The sequence below is a fragment of the Lathyrus oleraceus genome, chromosome 1, assembly GCF_024323335.1.
Source record: "Lathyrus oleraceus cultivar Zhongwan6 chromosome 1, CAAS_Psat_ZW6_1.0, whole genome shotgun sequence".
NCBI lineage: Eukaryota > Viridiplantae > Streptophyta > Magnoliopsida > Fabales > Fabaceae > Lathyrus > Lathyrus oleraceus.
Window position 1 is genome coordinate 358360665 of NC_066579.1, and position 9904 is coordinate 358370568.

General features: G+C 41.3%; 2 pseudogenes; both read left to right on the plus strand.

The window, feature by feature from the left end:
* The first annotated feature begins 5085 nt into the window (after positions 1-5085).
* Positions 5086-5643, plus strand: LOC127115750 (60S ribosomal protein L5, mitochondrial-like; annotated as a pseudogene).
* Positions 5644-5646: 3 nt separating this feature from the next.
* LOC127106789 (cytochrome b-like) lies at positions 5647-8332 on the plus strand (annotated as a pseudogene).
* Positions 8333-9904: the final 1572 nt, after the last annotated feature.

Here is a 9904-nt window from a genome sequence, read left to right on the forward strand (position 1 = left end):
ATATATATATATAATATATAAGAGAGAGAGAGAGAGAGAGAGAGAGAGAAATATAAAAAATAATACTAAGGAAAGACTATTAGATGATTTAATCGACATTGGAAGAAAATTGAACAACTCCCTCGCTTTCAGAGATTATAACTCCTAAAGGAAGAAGTTCGCATTCGAAAGTGGATTCGCGAGTTCGAATACCAAGCTTCTTTCATCATTCCCTTTAAGAAACCCTTTCAGGAGAAAGGATGGCACCGCCCCGACATAGAATGGAATTGATGAGGTTTACCCAGATCTTTATCTTCTATCCATGAAGAGCTCGTGACTCTGCGCCCGCATAAGTGAAGGGAAATGCTAGTTTATTTATTTCCAGGTTCACCCGTGAAGGTAGAATGATTCTCGTTGCTTTCCCCTTTCCTAATAGGTCAGGACCGCCCCTTTCTGAAGACTTGCATGCAAGTGAGGCGGAATGGGATTCATGCAGAGAGGCTAGAGTGCAATACTTGTAACGAGTCAAAGAGGAGACTGTGGCACTAACTTTCGGAATGCGCAGGGGAGAAATCCCAAAGCAAATGCAAAGAAGAAGCTCTTAGATGTTTATCCAGTCTGGACAGCAAATCCTTTCGGTCAGCAAAAGAAAAGGAAAGGGTTTAGCGTAGCCCAAAATCCACTCTTCTTGATTGAATCCCTTGAGAAGCTGGTGTACCAATTGCAACAGTCTTAAGGCCATTAGTTGGAGTGCTAAGTGCTGTTTTGCCTATCTATTTTATTCTGCTACTTTTTTCCTACATCCAGTGTTACATCTAGAGGTCCAGTCCCCTAGGTCATTTGATATCTCTAGTCTGAGTTCTGTTCAACAAGCCAGTTCTATTAGATCGCTTACAGTCTCCGTAGTGTCCAGTAGCTATCTCTTTTTCTTACCGACAAGCGGCTTGAAAAAAAAGTGAAGATATCTCCATCCGGTGGGAGTTGCTATCCATATAGTTCAATGGAAGTTCTACTTGCAGCCATTGAGAGTTCTCTTGCATCCGTTTTCCATCCAGCAGAGTAAGGGGTAAAAGGATCTGACGCAGGAGCTAAGGATCGACAGAAAGCTAGGGTTTTTCGTGCTTATCCCTTCTTATCCAGAACTTAGAAGTTAACGATATATCGCTTAAGGAGATATCTAGCCAAGTGATTCACCTGATCCAGACACGCCAATAGGCGGCTTTGAAGATAGTAAGTAAGAGTAGTGGTATTCTCATCAAAAGGATCAGTATGTTCGCAATCCAGTGATAAAGTGAAAAAAGGTGCTTTTTTTTGCGCATATTCCCTAGTTAGGATATGCATATAATATTATGGGTTACAGTTTCTAATCTATAGGATTGATTCTGGCTTCTGTAGGACTACTAACTAGACTATTCTCTTCTCTCCGCTAAAAATGTAGGAAGGAATTATGTGTTGTGCAAAGGCTTTCTATGGGTAAGGCAAAGGTAGATGTAAGACTGCGATATGTGTTTGACCTTGGTAATTCCTTTATTTACCTAGTGGGTCTAACTAGATTTTATGTCTAAGGAAGAGGAGAATCGCCCTAAAGAGCCTGCTTATATCGAAGGAGTCTCCGGTACTGATTTTCTTGTTTTCGCTTCTGGGCTTAACCAAGCCAGGGCGAATAAGGGATGCATTCATTTTCATTGTGAGTGTAAACCCTTAAGAGCCATCGGCCATAAGACTTTGGGCATCAAGAGTGCTCCAGTAGCATTGGTGGAACAATCGAAAGACCATTATGAGGATTGGGAAAAACCTACATATGGAAGATGATATGCCACAAGAATCCCCCAAGATGACAACAGATTAAGACCTAGGATCAATGCCCCCAAAATAGTCCCTGAACTACTGCCTTCCAATTTTCATTCCCGGATCACAGAAGGCAGACTAATCAACCAGGCCTGGTCTTACCTAGGAAGGACACCTCTCCTATTTCAGTCATACCTCGTCCCAGAAGTAGAGAGGAGTCCATCTCAATCAAAAGGAAAAGAAAGATGTACTACCTTCACTCTTTCAGAACCTCTCCTACTAAGTCGTACACCTTTTGCCCAAATCCCTTCGCTATTGAGAAGATAGAGTCAGACTTTCTTCGTAAGGAATCAGACTAAGAGGATTTCAATTCCATTTCCATAGAGCAGATCCAGTAAGACAGTATACTTTCGTGCTCTTTCTATCTATTTACAATGACTGAGAGTCGCTCAAGCGAGTAGGCACGTATAGGGCAGCGCCTTCTACCTTCCTAAAATAGGAAAAGACCAGTCCTTCTACATCTCAAGGGCATACCCTATAGACCTAGTCTATCGGCTATAGCTGCAGCTATGACTGACCAATAAATTGAAAGCTCTAACTAAAAAATAAGTCCCAGGGCTTATTCCCTTTTCAAGGTCTTGTAGCCAGACTGATCCAGTCATCTATATCTCGTTTCGCCCCTTTGGCTCTCTTGCTTAGTATCCCAGTCCAAGATCTTATTGAAAGAGCCACAACTTATTCAAATTCAATAGCAAAGGATATTCACCCGGCTACTCAATCTTCTCTTTTTCACTTCTTTAAGGCCTCTTTCAAGCTAAGAAGACTCCTTTCAAGGTTATCCTTATTCTTATCTACAGATCGGAGTTGTTCACTTCTTTGTCAAAAGAGTGTATTCTTTTATTGCAGCTAATTACAAATCTCAATCAGTCTTGTCTGTACACCAATCCCAATGGGTAATTCGGCTCTTAAGCCTGGAACTCAATCAAAAATAAATTATCTTTTGTCGAAATAACCTCTCCCCCGCCCAATCTTTACATTAGTGGGCGGACACCGCCCCAATCCTAAAATAGGAACGAATCTTTCAATTGCAGTCGACCACAAGATAAAGAAAGCGATTGAATCAAGCATTAGTAGTATCCCTCTTCCTTCGTTGTGGGTCCCCTTCCCTTAATTATTTATAATATCTCTTTGGCTATCAACTTAAAGAGTAAAGCGGTGGTAAGATATGGAGGTTTTTATTCCTCTTAGAGCTTTGAACTGACCGGCCTATGATCATTTAGGGGGAATTTATATAAATATCTGGTGCGCTTGTTTGTGTCCAATCCGGATGTGAAGTCCTTACTTGCAGCCCTAGGTAAGGCGCGGGTTTAGTCTTCCAAGTAAAGGTTACGAAGTAAATTGACTTATTTTGATGGACTTACTTTCTCGCCTTTCCCCAGTAACCTCTGTCTCACTTATTGACCTATAATCTGAGGTTAGACCAGTCAACTTACTCGAAGCTATAGTGGCAGCACCTTATTCCACTACGTATTCGTATGTCTGTTTCAAGTTAAACAAAGAAATTACTTAGATAAAAGAGTCAATCTTTCTTCTCATTTTTTTGAGTAGTTTGCTTGGATGGAATAAGCTACGCCCAATAGAGCTTAGCCTTGTGTAGGCCTAAATGGTCTCGTGAAGCCGGTCAACATTAGCCAACAAGTAGAAAAAACAAAAACAAAAACAACGAGAAGGTAGCGAGAGGGTAAGTGAAGTGAGAACTTGATTCAAAGAAGACTTTCGGTTTGTGTGTCTAGTCTTTTTCTCGCCCAGGTAAACCGAACCAGGGAATACCTTAATTTTTACTTTCTTAGAGTTCCTCCTTCCTTGCCTTGTCCAATAGGCTGCAGGATAAGCTTACAGAAGCTCGTGAAAATAGTCTTTCTATTGTGGTGAGCGGCATCATATATAAGATCCCGACTGCATTTAGGAGTTATCTTTCCCTGTAACTAAAAATTAAATAAGAGAAGAAAGTTGGCAGTGCAGGTTGGATCCTAGTGTAGATTCCAGTTGTCCCTGTTGAATGATCGAGTAGCTTCGACTTCACCTTTTATCGAAATTGGATTCGTCTTCAGTCTATCGTAGTTCAAGATCGAAAAGAATGCATTGGAAGGTCAACTCAAGCTACTTTGGTCAGTGCAATAGGATAGGAAGGAACTTTCTACGGTCAATGCGAATAGAAGTTAACTATAGTCAGTGCACAATGTCATATTTTATATTCTGTAAGTGTCAGTAACTTAGTGCATGTAAGGCTTGGAAGAAGAAAAGGAAAGAAGAACAACCGCGCTTGTCGTAATAGATTGACTTTCATGCTGGAGCAAGAAGTAGCATGAAAGTTCCATTTTAGGGAAAGATTTTTGGACTAAGGGTACCATGATACTTTCTGTTTTGTCGAGCCCCTCTTTGGTCTCTGGTTTGATGGTTGCACGTGCTAAAAATCCGGTACATTTCGTTTTGTTTCCCATCCCAGTCTTTCGCGACACTTCAGTTTTCACATTTTTTAGTAATCTACCACTTATTAGGAAAATTCCAAATAGAGGGAAATACCTTTTTTTTTACTAGATTATTATTTAGTCTTGTTCTTTCACGAGGAATAATGGAACTACGTTATGTCTTCATGGAAGACCTCGCTAGAGCTATGGCACAATTCTACCCCTCTTCATCTGGAGGAATGTCTGGGAGGTTCAATCAACCTCATTCCCTAGAGGGGGCTCTGCCTGTATTTCACGAAAACCAAGATCAACCTGGTCCTTCAGCTTCAAAAGGGGAGGGTCGGGCTGTCCAAGATTTTAGCAGTGAATTGCATAATATTGAGTCATTACGCGAAGATAAGTCCCTAGATGTGAGCTACCGAAATGCCTTACTAAAGCAGGAATCCATTATAATTGAAATGAAAAAGTCCCTTTTACCGGGAAATTAAATAACAGATGAGGACATTTAGAGGGGAGTCGACTTCTATTTAACTGCCACCATGGGGCAGTCAGTTAATTATCGCCGAAAGAAGCTTTCATATATTCATAGGGATTTGACCGACCGTGGGTCGGCTAGTCCCTATTTTAATGCAATAATAAAAGAAATAGAATCCATGAATGGCCTTCTTTTTAGCATTCATGGATTGCTTTCCTCTTTTTTCTATCCATCCGAGTATTTTTGATAGCTTTTTCCCATGCATCCTTTCTGTTGGTCAACAACCAAGCACATCTCTCTATAGTTATTCACTACTCCGTACAGGAAAGACTCTCTTTCTGTCTGGAGGGAATTTTTTTGTCTCAATCAATCACTATGCTTCCACTCAATTTTCATTACAAAGATGTATCACGTCAAGATCCGTTGCTCAAACTGAATCACGCCAACGTTATGGAAGTTCCTGGATCGTGTGGAATAAGATTAGTACCTAAGGCGCCCTATGATTTAATAATAATAAATGGAAAATTGGCTATGGAGATTCCGCACGGTCAAAAATTCATACAGACACAAAGGGGTTCGACAGGAAAGTCGTTTCGATCCAATCCATTCTTGGGGTCAAAAAAAGACAAAGGATATGTTAGTGACCTAGCACGACAAATCACTCTCTGAGGGCATGGGATGTCTAATTTTTCGGTCAGAATATCGACAGTAATGTCTCTGTTAGATTCTCTGGTCGAAATACGGGAAAACACCATTCATTTCTCGATGAAAACAGAGTTTTGCGAATTCTCCCCGGAACTGGAAGATCATTTCGAGATCTTCGAACATATTCGAGGGTTCAATGTTACTATTGTAACTTCGGCCAACACACAAGATGAGACTTTACCACCGTGGAGCGGCTTTTTGCAAAAAGATGAGGGAGAAACTCAGTAAGAGATGTCGGAGAAACGAAATATACGAGATCACAAACGCAGATTGCTCGCGGCTAAATATGAATTGAGACAAAAGATTTATAAAGCCTTTTGTAAAGATTCCGATCTTCCTAGTGATATGCGGGACAAACTTCGTTATAAGTTGTCCAAGTTGCCAAGAAATAGTTCCTTTGCACAAGAAAGAAACCGATGTATTTCCATGGGTCGCTCTCGTTCCGTATATGAGTTCTTTAGAATTTCTCGCATCATTTTTCGTGGATTAGCATCTCGAGGTCCTTTGATGGGCATAAAGAAATTGTCTTGGTAGCAACCGCTAAACCCATAAAACAAGGGTTAGCTTCGAAGCTGGTCCACAAGCAAGGTAAGTAGGTCCATTACCGGCCGGCTCCGGACCGAAAAGACCTAACGGAGTAATCCCTTATCTCGGATCAGAGATGCTAACGAGGCAGGAATCGAAGGGGGGGACCTATCTACCGCCTGTGTCTATCTCCTGTCAAGTATGCTCCCCGGACATAAACTACGTACAGGGTAGTACTCTTGGATATAATATCACCACGTGAATGTAACATTAAGTTACGAATGTAACTCCCGAGGGGTCGACCACTATTCTAAATGAAGTAAGGCGGAGAACTGTTGTTCATTGGAGTGCTGGTGTGCGGGGGTTGTTCCCATCATTGAAGTCAGAGTGTGGGACTGAGCCTTCCGAATGATAAAGAAAAAAAAGTGCTTAGTTTCGTTGGAAAAACCAACGCAAATATCATATTGACTTTATCTCGCCCAAATAGATATAAAAGGTTGAAGAGAGTTACTTTATGAAATTGTCTCCTTTCTAAAGCTGCGCAAGGCGGCCCCATCCCCTCTTTTCCCCCCTTTAATGAAAGACCCTCGCCCCCAAAAAATGGGATGAATTAAAAAAAAGCTTTTTGATGGATTTAGGGCGCAGCGAAACCAATTTATTTCAAGGCAAAAGGGGGACTTACTTGACTTTTCCTGACGCTGAGTCATCCTATTCAAATCAAATTTAGCTATGTTAATTGAACAGGAAATTTTTTCAGATGATATGGACGGACCCTGGAGGAGAACCTCCAATTGCTTAGGGGTCGCACTCTGTCCCGTTTGGTGGACGAAATCTTCTCTCCTTTTAGAATTATTTCTCCCACACACCTTTGCCCTCTTTCACCGAAGAGGAAATCAAAATCTTCCAAGCGGACAGAGACCTAAATTTCCATTAGATTCATTCCTAAGCTTGCTTTGTTGCAATAAGATGATCAAGAGTGCTGGGGAGAAGAGAAAGCGGTAAAAACCCCTCAGATTTGGTCACCGAGCAGTCGTCTGACTCTTCAGTAACCCAGGATGACCCGACCCCTTCGACGCTCGCTTCTTTTGCTGTATACCCCCTTCATCCTTCGGAGGTGGAAGAAAGAAAAGGTACTATAAATAATTGATTCTTTATTCTTGTTAAGTAGGGCCCCATAATGAAAAAAGGTGGGGGAACCTGAGTTGTCACGATAGGAAAGATAAAAAAATAACTATAAGGAACCAACGATTATCTCTTCTAAAACAACCTATATCCTCCACACTTAATCAACATTTGATAGATTATCCAACCCCGAGCAATCTTAGTTATTGGTGGGGCTTCGGTTCATTAGCTGGTATTTGTTTAGTAATTCAGATAGTGACTGGCGTTTTTTTAGCTATGCATTACACACCTCATGTGGATCTAGCTTTCAACAGCGTAGAACATGTTATGAGAGATGTTGAAGGGGGCTGGTTGCTCCGTTATATGCATGCTAATAGGGCAAGTATGTTTCTCATTATGGTTCACCTTCATATTTTTCGTGGTCTATATCATGCGAGTCATAGCAGTTCTAGGGAATTTGTTCGGTGTCTCGGAGTTGTAATCTTCCTATTAATGATTGTGACAGCTTTTACAGGATACGTGCCACCTTAGGGTCAAATGAGCTTTTGGGGAGCTAGAATAATTACAAGCTTAGCTAGCGCCATACCTGTAGTAGATAGTTACTTGGCTTTGGGGTGGTTTCTCCGCGGACAATGCCACCTTAAATCGTTTTTTTAGTCTTCATTTACTCCCCTTTATTTTAGTAGGCATCGGTCTTCTTCATCTGGCCGCATTGCATCAATATGGATCAAATAATCCATTGGGTGTACATTTAGAGATGGATCAAATTTCGTTTTACCCTTATTTTTATGTAAAGGATCTAGTAGGTTGGGTAGCTTTTGCTATCTTTTTTTCCATTTGGATTTTTTATGCTCCTAATGTTTTGGGGCATCCCGACAATTATATACCTGCTAATCCGATGCCCACCCCGCCTCATATTGTGCCGGAATGGTATTTCCTACCGATCCATGCCATTCTTCGTAGTATACCTGACAAATCGGGAGGTGTAGCCACAATAGCACCTGTTTTTATATGTCTGTTGGCTTTACCTTTTTTTAAAAGTATGTACGTGTGTAGTTCAAGTTTTCGCCCTATTCACCAAGGAATATTTTGGTTGCTTCTGGCGGATCACTTACTACTAGGTTGGATTGGATGTCACCCTATTGAGGCACCATTTGTTACTATTGGACAAATTCCTCCTTTTGTGTTCTTCTTGTTCTTTTCCATAACGCCCATTCCGGGACGAGTTGGAAGAGGAATTCCTAATTCTTACACGGATGAGACTGATTAGTGAAAAATTATGACACCAATCATTTACGTATTACACCAAGAATTCATTGACAAGCGCATTAGTTTTATAGTTGGCTATGTTGATATAGCTTAGATAGGGAAAATATATTACTAGGGTAGGGCTTCACTTTTAAAGCTGGGGGCTTTGTTCCCGAAACTCCCTTCCTCCTCCTCGTCCTTTGAAAGCTAGAACATTCGCATAGAGGAGTATCCTTATCACGCATGGTTTTCCACTGATGACAAAATGACCTTCTATCTTCTTCTAGGGATTCCTACCCCTATATGGAGAGGGGACATTATTATTTGAGTATTATGCATGAATATGCTTTTGTGCCGGGAATATCTCATAGCGGGAAGGCCCAGAGATCATAAAGAGATGGGAATGGAGGCCTTCCAGCCCAACATACTCCGGTGAATGGGTCGAGAGAGATAGAGAGGGGAGTGGGATACAGGAAGTATAGTGAATATTTGAGTGGCTATCCAACCATCCAATCGACTATGGAGGGTGGTTTCAGCAAGCGGGTAAACCGATGATGACTAGTCAAAACGTAGGCTGATCGTCGCTCATCCCTCGTGTTCTCTCCCGTGAAGTGATTAATACCTAAAATGGGCATGCAATCCCTATGGAAAAGCCAGTATTCCAATTGGAGTAAATTTCCACCCTCTGATGATCCATTATACCCTTCTGTATAGCCAGAAAGGTATGGAATCCTATGGATGACTTGAAGTAGTTCTTCCACCCCCTCCTCTTTCACCTATCCCTTAACTCCCCAAGGGATTCCGTACAGCTATACAATCACGGTTAATCACTCGGAGGGAATAAAAGCAACCATATTCCATTTAGTCGGTAATGAATCAATATGCAAGGAAACTTTCTTCCATGGGAATGGCAAGTCTCGGACAGGCTCATATTGGTTGGGTATGCTCTTTCCATAGGCGACTTTCCTGAAGGTCTTCAAGGTGGATATGCTCTTTTTCGATGGTATTTCTGAGAAGAAGATTCATAATTAACTACAATTTTTGACGTCAGTTGTCCTAAAAAATATATTTATAGCGAGCAACACTACTAAAAATGACCGGGGGCTTCAACCAGATTTCGCCCTATGCATCGGGAATTGGATCAAGAGCAACTGCTTTTTAATTACACTTTTGGATTTGGCTCTCGAATTTACTATTGAAAAGGAAGGGATGTTGGGCGAGGTGATGGCTCTCTTTCAAGATATGCATCTCAAACCAAGTCTCCAACCGGAAATGTGGGGCCGCTCTTTCTGACATAGGAACTTACTCAAAATCGAAAGTCCGCCTAAGGGAGAGAGAAGACTATAAACAATAAATCTAGGAGGTTTGAAGATGCTCGAGCAAAGCGAAGAGGTTTTACCTAGCATTAGAAACTGAATCCATTGTTGCTTGTTGCTTGTTATCCCTTGATTTTAGTTAGGTATAACTCCTCTATTATCTCCTTGTTCTAACCCTGTTGCTTCCTTTGCTTCGCCTGGAACTACCTTGCTAACACCTTCTTACAGTCTTGCTGAGCTTAGGAAGTTAAGTTGTAGGGATGAAAAACCTATATTTA